Source organism: Passer domesticus, chromosome 4, assembly GCF_036417665.1.
Source record: "Passer domesticus isolate bPasDom1 chromosome 4, bPasDom1.hap1, whole genome shotgun sequence".
Classification (NCBI taxonomy): Eukaryota; Metazoa; Chordata; class Aves; order Passeriformes; family Passeridae; genus Passer; species Passer domesticus.
This window is the reverse complement of record NC_087477.1, coordinates 30,116,703-30,129,831: the sequence shown is the minus strand read 5'-3', so window position 1 is coordinate 30,129,831 and position 13,129 is coordinate 30,116,703. Positions and strand designations below refer to the sequence as shown.

At 42.4% G+C, this 13,129-nt stretch overlaps 1 protein-coding gene across 20 annotated transcripts in view; it reads right to left on the bottom strand.

The window, feature by feature from the left end:
• The window catches only part of LOC135298834 (uncharacterized), a 344,053-nt gene extending 330,924 nt beyond the window's left edge, over window positions 1-13,129 (bottom strand). For all 20 annotated transcript variants that reach the window (XM_064416877.1, XM_064416874.1, XM_064416876.1 and 17 more), the window contains exon 1: window positions 12,917-13,129. The gene's annotated coding sequence lies outside the window, so the exon portion shown is untranslated. The remainder of the gene's footprint in view (window positions 1-12,916) is intronic.

The window sequence follows — 13,129 nt, the reverse complement described above, 5'->3', positions numbered from 1 at the left end:
TCAAAAGCATATGCCTGGCTTATTTAGCCAGACCCATTCCTCTGGGGGATGGAACAAAAGCATCCTTGTACAAAAGCAAGAAAGAAAGACAAGCATTTCCATCTTGAACTAACTGCTCAGAAATACATTTGCGTGTGAGGATGAGCTACACACAGCACATGTATAATTATCTTCAAGAAGCAAGAATTCAAGAAGCCTGCTTTTACGAAACAAATGTGGAATGCCACAATCCAGCATCAAGAACAGCTGTGCTACAGCTGGCCCAGGGCCACAAGGGATGGACACCCAGCTCTCCACCTTCACCACCCCAGTGGTCTAAGTCCAGGCACACATTGCATCCACTGCATCTATAGTAAATCTCACTGGGACAAGAGAACTCCTCACTGAGACAATTCAGGCCTTTAACAGCTTTAGTAACAATATTTCAGCATTCTGAATGACAGAGAAACATTCCAACAGTGCTCAGCATGAAAACTGTGAGCTCTTGTAAATTTCTGTATTGGGAGCAATGGCAGTATCAGCTGGTCCCCAAAGAGCCAGACCCAGTCAGCCACCAGGGAGGGGAGCGTTCCCACAAGAAAAAGCTTTTCCATTCAGAAGGCAGCGCACTAACAATTTACTGACATAAGAAATGCAATACTTAAGTCAAGGGTACTTATTTATAGACTATTTGATTTGGAGATCATAGAAAAGAGAAAATAGTGTTTCTTTCCAAATACGACCCTTGACCAATCTCCCAACTGCATTTTAAATTTGATAGAACCCTTTTTTCAAAATGAGGTTGTAGTGATTCAAGATTACCTTACATTAAGTAGAAACTCCAGATTAGCTTTCAGTCAAAAATACCGTGGGACTGTGGTTCACAGTTCTACACTCAGCTTGCAAACATACTCTGGAAATATAAGACCCTAAACAACAGATGATATGGCAAAGCTAGTGGTTGCCACATGGCGAGACACACAGCCGTCAAGGAAAGAAGATGTCTCTTAAGAATTTTTTTTGAAATGCAGTACCAAAAATTGACTATATTTATTTCATACTCCATAGGATTTGGTTCCATTCCCAAATGTTGCTATTCCAATAAATCCTCCTTTCCCAGGAAGCTGCAGCAACACAAAGGATAGAGGAAATGACACATAAACAATCTGTGTGTTGACAAGAAGGCAATTTTGTAATATGTTGTTATTTATGGCCAACACTTCAGCAGATGGAAGATGCATCAAAATGAGAGTTTCATTTAGAACATGCAGGCCAGGGAGAAGTCTCTGCAGGAGATGTGCACCATGGGAAAACATGATGCACTTCAAGCTAGAACTGCCTTTACAATCTTTGTGGTGACATGCTGCAAACCAGGTAAAAATGCAACAGAGAGTCTCTCAAATAGGTGGCAAAAGGAGAAGTAAGAAGTGAAACCTTATTCAGAAGCACGCATACCCTGAGCAGCCCTCTTGCTTCCAGAAGGAAGTGGCATATCCCATGACCTGTCCTGCTGGAAGTCTGCCCTTTTGCTATTCCTTCCCCCAGGACTGGTGACATCCCTCACTTTTATGGGCTGAGGTGCTGAACCATGATGATGAAAACCAGCTGCACAACTTGGCCCTTGCTCTTTCTGCTGACCAGATTTGCATTTGTCACCCCACCACATTCATTACACTTCCCAGGGGCCTTCTGCCTGGGGCACTGCTGCGAGCACATGGTGATACAGTGCAGGACAGGAATGGACTGGCCACTGAGTGATTTCCAGCCATAACTCACAGCACAGCACGCAGCTCCCAACAAATGCACTTATTTTAGCTGCATTGCTTTCCATCGCATTAGCTCATGCACAAAAGGGGAAAATAAGTTAACAAGAGAAAAATATTTATGCCTCCTCCTCTCACTCCCCACTATTTCATTTCATTCTAAATCAATTTGGAAGCCCTGCTGGCATCAGGGCCCTGCAGTGCTGACAGCCTCAGGGAGCTTTCACTATCTGAGAGTCCAACTCTCTGTTTTCCTCTTGACTGGCAAGGCCCCTTGGTCATACCATGGGACACAAGATGGAGCAAAGCAGTTTTAGAACAGCAGTCTTTCTCTAATAACTGATTTAACTTCCCAATTAAAGCTGAAGTTTAGGAGTTTCCCACACACTGAGGCATCCCCATGCATCTTAGGATAATAAACCCCTCACCTCCCTCCCACACCCGCTGGCAATTCAACTCCTCATGTCACATGACTGTTCTCTCCAAGGATTAGTTCTGTGGTTTGGCTTCCAAAGCAGTTAAATGCTCTGTATGTGCCTTTTTGCCTCCCTCTGCTGACTCTGAGCTCATTAGCCAATTTCCGTTGCCTTTGGCAGAGAGGAAGCACCCTTAGAAACATTCATGATTTTTGCAGGAATTAACAGAGAGTAAGTGAAAAAACTGTTTGACCCTGGCTGAGAGAAGACTGTACCATGAATGCTCCCTCTGACCAAGCCCAAATAAACCTATGTGGAATTACTCCTCAAAATACAAACACATAGGAAATTAGGGTTCATTAGCTCTGCTTCCCTCTGAGCTATTCCAATTTTTTCTAGGCTTCCTACAGCTTCATCCAAACTCCATGAAACTCACCACAAACTCTGCCTGCAATTTTTATCAATATTCTCTCTTCCTGGCCAAGTACCAAGGTACCATCCCTTCCCAGCACCTCACTGCCTGAAGAATGTGGATATAAGCACCATGCTCCTGCAAAGATGCACATAACAGGGCAAAGATTCAGCATGAGGGACCACATAAGCAAAACAAGGGGCAACAGGTAGAGGTTGCACTAAGAGGTTCCACCTTGATGCAAGAAATTTCTTACAGTGAAACAATCAGCCAGTCACTGGAACAGCCTCCCCAGGGCTGTGTGGTGTGTCCATCACTGGAGCTTTTCAAGGTACAGTCTGACAACATGATGGGCAGTCTCATCTAGGTTCCCCCTTCCCTCAAGGGGTTGGACCAAATGACCATTTAACTTTTGTAATTCTCTAATGACAAAAGAAAGGGTCAGTCCCTTGCATCAATACCCAATCCCTCACACATCCCCAAACACAACTCATGCTGGGACAGAAACACTATAAAGACATCAGGGAAAAACTCAGGACTAGGGAAAGATTTCTTTGCTTCTGGTGATGCAGGTGGCTCAAATGCACAGCAAATTTCAGTTTCAGAGGTTATTTCTGGAGGTCATACCTCAGCTCTGTTATGCTAATAGTTGCTAGACAACAGTCTTCATATTAATATAAAAATCAACTACCAAGCAAAAGAAGTCTAAAATGTTGTTCTGGTTTATCTAGTAATATCTGAAAATTCAAACAAAATTTAGCTAACAAGTATGTAAAAGTAGAAATGAAAGCGTTCAAACAAACCCCTTTCAAAATTAAAGCGTTCGGATATTTCTTTCCAAAATGTTTCTCTCTCCTCTGAGAAGTATTTTCTTTTTGGTTTTGGTAAAGCGCACAATTTTCTCCTTCCTTCCACTGACTGAAACAATATTTCACCTAATACTTTTTCCAGATTTTGATTGGCAAAAAGGCTGCACTTCCTGCTGCACAAAAAAATGCAAGAATAAAAATTTCTCCACTCAGATCAATGAGTGTCTTAGGCATTTTTTTAAGAGAAAAGAAATCTGCAATTCTGTGAGAGTTTCTGCTTCTTTCCATACAGCTCTTCACAACTTTGCACATTTAAACTGCAAATTAGGCTTGGAAAACTTATGACTTCTGCTTTGTAAAAATGCAAGCAGGACATTTTTAGGTCTGAAGCTTCAGCAGGCTTAGCTTCACTTTAACTGGAGTTAGGTCACTCTCAGTGTTGAGACTGCAAGGATACAAACACAGCCAAAAGCACGAGCTACAATAATCAAGCTGAAATGAAAAACTTACAATGTTATGATAACAGCTAGAGTGGAAAATACAGACATCGCAGCTTATTAAAAAGATTCATTAAAAAGGTTATTTAGAAAGCTTGCCAGAGTTGTTTTGGCAGTGAACACACTGATAAGAACCCTCAAGGTGAATTACAGCAATGCTGCTGATGTCAGACAGACATTTTGCAGAGAGCACTGCCTGATGGCAGAGCAAGGCACCCCACCTGGGCTACTTAGCAGCCTAAAATGTGCCTAAGAAGTTAGCATAGAATAGATGGAGCAAAACTAAGGTAGTTTTTTGTTGACTTCTTTTTATTACAAGTCCCTTTTTCCCTGGGGATGATTATCAAAAGCCTTATTTTGCTAATTATAAAGGTTAACCTGATTTTAAACCCATGTTAATTAATCAGGATTAAATTTTGTAAGCTACCTTGTCTTATTATCCTACACATCTTGCTAGCCCTGACTGCTTTGGCTTTTGCAAGACTCAGGAACCCAGTGACCACCATGACAGTGCCCTAGTTTCAGCCAGCCCACACAACCCACCTCTTTCTTGGTTTTCCTGCAACAGCTCCAGAGGCACCTGCTTGGAGGAAACCATGTGGTGCCTGCCCTTCTTTTGAGGAGCAGTGCCACCCTCAGTGTCTGTCAGAACAGTGGCAGCTGGTGGCCCACTCAGCCAGGGTCCCCAAGGTGCTAGGTGCACACAGCAGAGCAGCCATGGGGGCCTCAGGAAGTTTTCCCAAGTGACAGGAGTCAGAAAGTCTCATTCTCACCCCCTCAAAATTGAATAAATAAACAACCAAAACCTTGCACACATCCCCCCTAAAAATATCGTTTTTACACAACTTCTCACCAACTCTCTACAACCACTTCCATGATTTTTCATAGTTGCACTTCCCTATCCTGGAAATCTTAAGCATTGAGATGTGGACAGGGAAAACCACAACAACCAAAAAAGGCTCTAGATCATGGCTGAAGCCAAACCAATGAGTTGCTCACTTTGAACCTTCAGGCACTGCAGCAGCTTCCATGTGTGTAAAACAGCACAAGGGGAGATTCATCTACATGTTGAACAGAAATGAAAATACTTCTGCCAACAAAACAGCCACAGAAGCAGACGAACCAACATATTTTAATACAAACAGGAATTTAGCTGTTTTAGTTATTTTCACCTCAAGGATTTATAGCATGCCCTGTCCCCCAAGTGTGTTTCCTTCTGCAATATAACTACTAGCCAGAATACTATGAAAAGGTTTACCAAAGGTTTTCAGATGAAAAAATCAGAGAAGGGAGAAGGTCATGCTCTGCCCATGCACCCAGCATCTCACATCAGGCAGCAAGCTGGGTTGCTTCCTCCCCATCCCCTCTCTTTTGTTCATCACGCCTGCTGTCCCAATTTTTCACATTTAAAATGCACAAGGCAATTTTTGGAGGATGAAACCAAGGGCCAGGATGTAGGGAAAGCAAGCTGGTGTAAATCCAGAGGTGTCATGGAGCCGTGGTGATTTACACAAGCTGTGTCCAAGGCTCGCTTTGCCTCCTCCGAAGCGCAGCACTACTCGCGTGACCATAAAACAATAAATAACAATAATAAAAACGCCCTCCACACATTCTGACTTGAATAATTGCTTTCTGTCTCTTTCCATTCCCCTCAAAGTGGCAGCAGGACACAGCTACTCCCATTACTTGCTTTGCTAACCCAAAGAAAACCAAGCTCTTAAAGTCAGACATCCCGAGAAACATTAGGAATGTGTTTACACAACAAAGCAGAGGCACCTTGGCAGCAAATTCCAACATCTTTGTGCTGCCTTGAAAGATCCAACAGGGACACAATAGCAGCAAATTAGGTTTTGGCACATTAGCAAAGTACTAATTTCTGATGGAAACCCGAAAGGCTTTCAGCACTTGCTCTAAATCTTCACCTCTTTCTTCTCCACTTCCAGTGCAGAACCAGCATGTTGCCCCAGACACCAGTAAGTGCCTTGCTGGCTGGTCACACCAGACTAGCCTCCTTAGGCACCAAAACATATATCCAGCTCACTGGAAGCATTTGTACCTTGGCTGTGGGCATCTTGCTGGTACACCTTCAGTGGCTGCCTTACCCATGTCAATGCAGTACCTACCCATTTGCTTGGGCTTGCTGTGATCACACTTACTTTGCTAGGAAGAGCCAAAACAAAATTGTCTAAAAGGTCCAGACAGAGAAACCACTGGCAACCCTGTCCTACAACAAGCGCCTCTTTACGTGATGACAAATGGTGACAGTGGAGTCTGCTGGTTCGCTGACCTCCAGCTATTGCTCAAGCCTGACCAGGATCAGGAGGACAGAATTGGTATCTCAGCTCTAGAGGTCTAACTTTGGCCTAGGACATTCACAGTTCCTCTAATCCTTTCCCTTCTTTTGACTCAGCTTCCTGACCAAAAATCTACTATAAGGGCAGACATGAACACAATGAAAGGAAGAAATCAGTGAAGACCCCTGGGAAGCAGAAGAGGAAAGACAGTTTAAGGGCCAGAGATTCATGGATGTAAACATTGCAGAGAAAAAGGAGATGGGTAACAAATGGTGCTAGGAGGGGAAAAAAATCCTTAAAATCCATGCAGATTTATACTGGACTGCAGCTGGGAGAAGCAAGGCAGGCTGTCAGACTGGTCTGGCCCTTCTATTTATCTCTGTGATAGTGCTCTTACCAATACCAACCCTTAGGTTAGTGGTAAAGAGCTTAGGAGCTCCTCGCAGGGAATGTGCCACATAGATTAAAATGAGAGTGCAGAACTGGAGGAAGAGAGGCTGGAGAAAAGATAAGAGGAAGAACAGAATCCTGCTGCTCCAACAGGCATGTGTCCTTGTGTGATTTTACCTGCTCAGTGACATGCTGTTAAATTTCCTCTCTATCTTCCATTATGGGAAAGTCCATACCTATGCAACCATGACAACAGCACACAAACACAATTATCTGCACAGTAAAACATGAGCCTTAAGAGACTGATGAAGTCTGATAAAATACTCTACAAGGTCTGCAGCATGAGTCTCTTCAGCCACTGGATCAACCAGTGTGAAGTCAACCACTACTCTATGTTTAGAAAAATTGTAGAGGCTCATTCAATATAGTTGGGAACAGCTGAACTTTTCTGGTATGTCTAAAAGAAGCAAGTAAACAGAAAAAACACCCAGTAATACTATGCTATCACTTTTCTCCAAACTTGGAAATATATTGCCATTTTTGGTATTGTTATTATAGCTTCACACTGGTATAAGTCTCAACATCTGGAATAACTGCATTTATCCATACACCATCACCTGCTGCCAGAAAAAAATTACAAAAAATACACTAATGGCACTTAGCTTCGTTTGAATACTGTAGGAAAAACAAAAGCCACCTTCCCCAAGGTGGGAAACACCACAACAATTCAAAGAGTGCAGTTTTCCCTCTGGCTACAGGACATCTGGCAGTCGTGGTTTTAAGGACCTAAGCTGATTTACTGATGGCTCAAGCCTGCCAGAAACTGGTGTGAAAGTACAGCTCTGCATTAGGCTGAAGTATGTGGAGCCAGTCAAATACACCTCAGAGACGACCCTTCTAGGACTCTTTGTGGGAATAGCTTTGCTAGGCTGTCTGTAATGAGTTATTCTTGCTAACCTTTATATTGCTTTAGCAATCTAGAAGCTCTGAGCAAGATCAGGGCCCCACTAAATTTTTGCACAATATTTTCAGGCAGAATCCCTGCTGCAAGCCTCTGGCTGGAAGCCTGGCACATTTCAGTGGAGCCAAGATACAATTCTGACCCAAGCAGAGAGTAGAAAGCCACACAACACTGTAAGTCTCTAGAGGAGCTTGACATAGCGCACAGGACTCCAGATTCTGCACCCTGCTGCACTGCCTGGCAGACCACCTTCCTTCACAAGACCCACGTGCTGGGTCAATAGGGTGACCCCTGTAATAGCAGCTTTGCAGAAGGGCAGCACTGGACAATACAGGTAATTCTCATGAGCACAGAGACATGAAGTCAGGCACCAAACACCATCTGCCCCTGACAACTTCCACATGATAAGTGCTTCCCAGCAGGGCAGCTCCAATGCCAACACACACCTTTTGCATTATCTCACCACAGGGTGCTTTACATTTTAGTGTCTCTGTGCAATATGAGTTACCATGGCTTCCAAGATACTATATTGCTGTTTTAAATATCACCATGTCAACTAAAACTCGAGAAGGGGCTGCTGTGTTTCTCAAGGGGATTAGAAGTCCATGCCTTATGACAATAATTATGAGTTTTTTCCTGCCATTGGTATACAGTGAAATGCAAATCAGAAATGGCACCATGCACAAAATTGCACTTTTGGGTTTTCAAGTCACCATAATTATTTTTCATGCCTTGTCATCCTTCCAGATAAACCATGTCACATCCTCCTCTGTAAAATTTAGCTACCATATACTGATAATTTTATATTACACAAAGGAAAGGTTGTTGTTCCTATGACAATAGACTGAAAAAACTAAAGGGTGACTTCCAAGTCTGTGTAAACCCTTCTCATTCATCCCCATATCACTTCATATTTAAGGCACAAGGTTACTAAGAAGGTGCATTTCTTTTAAAGCCAGAGAGGGGCTGAAGGAATGTACAGGCATTACTTGCAGGACCAGGAGATTAAAGCTTGGGAACTCAAGGAGGGATTTTCAAAACAGCTCAGCTCAGCTTTGGAACTGCTCTGCTTTTAACACAGCAGTGATAAGACTCCCATTGTCTACAAAGTGGGAAGTGCTACTATTTCACTTGGAGAAAGAGGATCAGCAGCATGTGATTTAAAAATGCCCAGCAGTTTTGAAGTTCTTGGTACCAGGAAAACACATTTTACCACTTCTTACGCAGCCAGCAGGTTGGGAAATGTGGATTTGGGACGGCTACCTTGTTTTAAACATGAAAGCTCAGAGCCTCACTGAAACACCTGCCATAAGAAGATGGAATACTGAGCTGACCTTCAACTACTGAGATATTATAAAATCCAGAAAGTCAGCAACCATAACAGGGGACTGTGATGGTTCACAGAGGCTTGTCCTCTTCTTTTCCTCAGTCTTCTTTAAGCTAATTCCCATTGCTATGCTCCAGGAATTAAAAAAAAAAAACAAAACAAAAAAACCAACAGAAAAAAAAAACCAAAAAACAAAAACAAAAAAAAAAAAAAAAAACAAAACAAAAAAAAAAACCCACAAGAAAACCCCAACAACTCTATATGAGAACATTGTGACATTATATTTTGTCCTCTACCTTATCTTTGGTAGAGGCAAACAAAATGAAAATAATGGAAACAAAAGTCCTTAGCCTCCATGTCTTTATGGGATAAAGTCTTTTCTCTACTTTTCTAACCCAACAGCTTCTTGGGCTGAACCAACCCTATCCATTGCTGAGTGATAAAAAAAAAAAAAAAAAAAAAACAAAAAACAAAAAACCAAACAAAACCTTGCAGAAAAATTGAGAAAGGGCAGCCGAGCACTGTTAGCAGCAAGTGATTTTATACTGTAGCCAACTGCAGGGGTGGAGAAAATCTTTCAATGGCAATGTGGTGAAGAGAAGATCAAACAGAAACTGGTAGGAACAATCTTCTTCTATTCCCAGCTCTCTGTCCTATTACACAAAGATGGCAAACCTTGATCAGCATAAAAAGATGTAATAAATGGAGGAGCTTCTGCTCCTGGAAAAGCTCCAGGTTAGCTGACTTGGGGGAAAGGTAGTAAAAGAAGCCTATTTGTTTTGATATGTTAATCCATCTATGCAGTTTCTGTCGAAGATCAAAGACAGAATTCTGGTCCAAAAAGATTAGTGGACAAGAAGGCTTATCAGAGCACAGAAACTGTCAGACAGAAACAATTCTTTTAAACCGCAACCTAGGGGAGTGTGGTCAGGGGGGTGCAGATCAAAACATGAGACCAATTTGCATCTGGTGAAGGTGCAGTTTTGCTCACTACCACAAGCTACCCAGCTGCACCTTCTGCAGTTACTGTCTGGATGGCAGGCACATGGGAAGCAGAAGCACAGGAAGATGGCAAGGGATCACAGAGGTCCCCCCCAAGGGGTCCACCAGACGCACGTTCTTCCATCTGAGCTCAAAAATGCCTGAGAGACTTAATCCACTGGTTTAGCACTAGTGATGGGAGATCACAGCAACAATGAGGGATGTTCTGGCAAATGAACTTTAGTTATCCTTCCTTCTCCAGAAGGGATGAACATAGGCACACAGTAAAACCACACCTGCAAACAGCCCTAACAAACGCAACAGAGATACTTTACAGGCAACCAGCTCCACCCACAGCAATAAATTTCAGAGAGCAGGGCCTGAGCAGACAGCTCTGGATACCATGCCCTGCACCCTCAGAAACACAGAGGCTGAAATTAATAGGGCAGGAGACCTTACTCCTTTTTTAATACCTTTATTAAAAATCAGCTTGAGTGAGGAAAACTGACTGATCACGCTCACACTGGGCTCCACTCACGCCATCGCTCCTCCAGGAGTGGCACAGAGGATGAGGATGAGTGCAGCTGTGTCTGCTAGTGTAGGGGGAGCTTCTGTCCTCAAGAGAGCACCAGGAAATTCCTGTTTTTCAGTTTGACATGCTAGGTCCTCTTTCTAGCCAACATCCTTAGGTTAGGGTGAAAGTTAAAAGGATCTTAGCAGACACTGGATTCAGTGCCTCACCTCTAGACTTAGATTTCTTAATCACGTAATCATCTAAATCACTTAGATTTCTTAATTCCATGGTGGCTCGTTGGTTTAGGGGTTTTTCTTGCTAGATTTGGCAAGGTGCTTCCTCATTTGCATACCAGCCTCAATGTCACCTGCCTCTCACAGTCCCGGGTGTCATTTTCCAGGAAGCAGCAGGGGGATACCCAACGGAGAGGGATTTCTAACCATCAACAACAGGTAATTAAAGAAAACTATTAACAACAGGTGATTACAACATGAAGTTATTAACAACAAATAGTTAAAACTCCAACTTAGCAGCAATTGGTTTAACTTGTTAACTCTGCAACTTAAAAAAAATGGACAACTCTTCCACTCATAACAAGGCTACCACAGAGCACGGTCCATAACTTGGGTCAAATGACATCCATGTCCTGTTGTGGCCATAGTGGTGGCTTCTGGGTACCTCAAATTCCTGAATGGAAGTTTTGCTTTCTTTCTTGTTGTTTTCCCCTGCCATATCCTTACAGGTTTTGCTTTGTTTGCTTAAAAGAAATGAGCCTAAGGCTGTGCTTGGTTTCTGCATATTTTATTTGATCTTACTGTACTTCAAGTATTACATGCCTTCAGTGACATCAGGCCTCAGCAGCTCTGCTGGAACTCTCTCACACAGAGACGACAGATTCACTGCCTCCTGTATTTTCAAAGGAATTTTTCCTCTCCTTTCACTGAGAATTATGCAGGAAGCTCAGCAGAACCCTCATATATTCTGCAGAGACCTTTAATTATAAGTTTCTAGTAGGTTTCCAGCTACTACATTGTATCACCCAATGACAAAGTAAGAGAACTTGGTGTCCCTTTGCCCTCCCACTTATACAAAATCACTTTGAGTAGTTGAATTAACACTGCATGTCTGCCCTTAAAGTTGTGCTCCATCTTTAACCTTGAGGTATGTGCATTCCCAGTCTTGTCTGGGCAAGCCTCTCATTCTCACCCTAAATGCAGCCCTGCTTAGCTTTATCCAGTAAATTAACTAGGCATTTTGCACATGTGATATGGGATTTTTTAGCTTGTCCCCAGTGCCAAGAAAGAGAAGCCTACTCTACCTCATGTTATGTGGATTTAAGACTAAATATATGCTTTGATCCATTACCATACGAAGTCATAGAATTAGAGACTAAAGTTTTGCCTTGATCCATTACCTTTGGAGATCAAGAGCATTGCAGAACAAGGTCAGTGTGAATTCATTCCTAAGGTTAAATTTTGATCTTGCCTTCCCCCCCCTTTTTTTTCCTGTCAGACCAGATTTATTTAGATATCCCACATATGGCAGATAAAATATTTAATTTTGAATTTACTTGTTTAAATATAGTTGGTATCACATGGCATTTCTGATTTAGTGGAGTAATAGAAAATACAAATACAATACAATAAAATATAAATGTAGGTTACACTTAGCAAACTATTGCAATACCCAGTCCAGTCACAATTCCAACATGACTCCCCCTGTTGATCTCTGTAATATGCCAGCTGGCATGACAACAGACATCCCTGATCACCAGGAAGGAGAAGGTGAGTTGAAGCCATCTCAAACCCATTGCACTCCTCAAAACTCTTTTTCTAGTTGTCTAGTTGTGTTTTTTTTTTAGTTTATGTTGGGCTGAACTATAGATTTGCTCCTCCCCCCACCCCTCCAGGTGATAGTTCCCTGCAGAGAGAAAATCTCTTTTAATGAGGTCAGGGAGAAATTCTGGAAAAATGGACACACAATACCTGTAGCTTTCAAACAACCTGATAGGAAGCTCAAAATACAGTGAAAATAAGCAAAGCCACGAAGAACAACTTTGGAGAAGACAGAGGTCTAAGGACAAGGGAAAACAAACACAAAACCTGTCTCTTATCTTTTCCAATTTCCAGCTGCAGCAAGAAGCTGCCTCTACCTTGAAGGCAGAAACAGCCACTCTAACAGCAGACAGCAGAGTGATTAATACTAAAGAACTCCAAGCTAAAGCAAACTTTCAGGTGCTCTTTGCAAGAGCATGCAACTACAATTGCACCGTGGCACACATACGTTAATTTGGGATCTTCAAATCATTTGTGTAGGCCAAAGAGACAAGTTTAAGGGACACCAAAGAATAAGAAATTATAGTAGAGACCTAAAAATTCACACTGCAGGATGCAAAAGTTACATTAAAATCCAAAGTATTACTAGTGGCAATCAAAACTAACAGCTAAGAGCACTGGTACCTAACTGGCTTTTAGAGCAAACTTGATTCATATGCTAAATTCAGATTTATTGAGTCAATTCAGACACATCCTCTTTTGCATAAAATAGAAATCTATACCAACACTTCACCTTACCTGGTGGTGCCAGACAAGGAGCAAAGATTAGTCCAATCTCTGGGAGTCCACAGGAAACACAAAGCTGATTGGGAAGCAGAATTACACATTCCAGAGACTGAGGAACTTTTGCTTTTTGAGACCTTTGCTTTCAACATCAGTACTAACCTCACACAGTCACACACTCAAGTGAGAGCTGGTCAGGGTTTTCTTTTGCCCCTGGGACCACCAGCT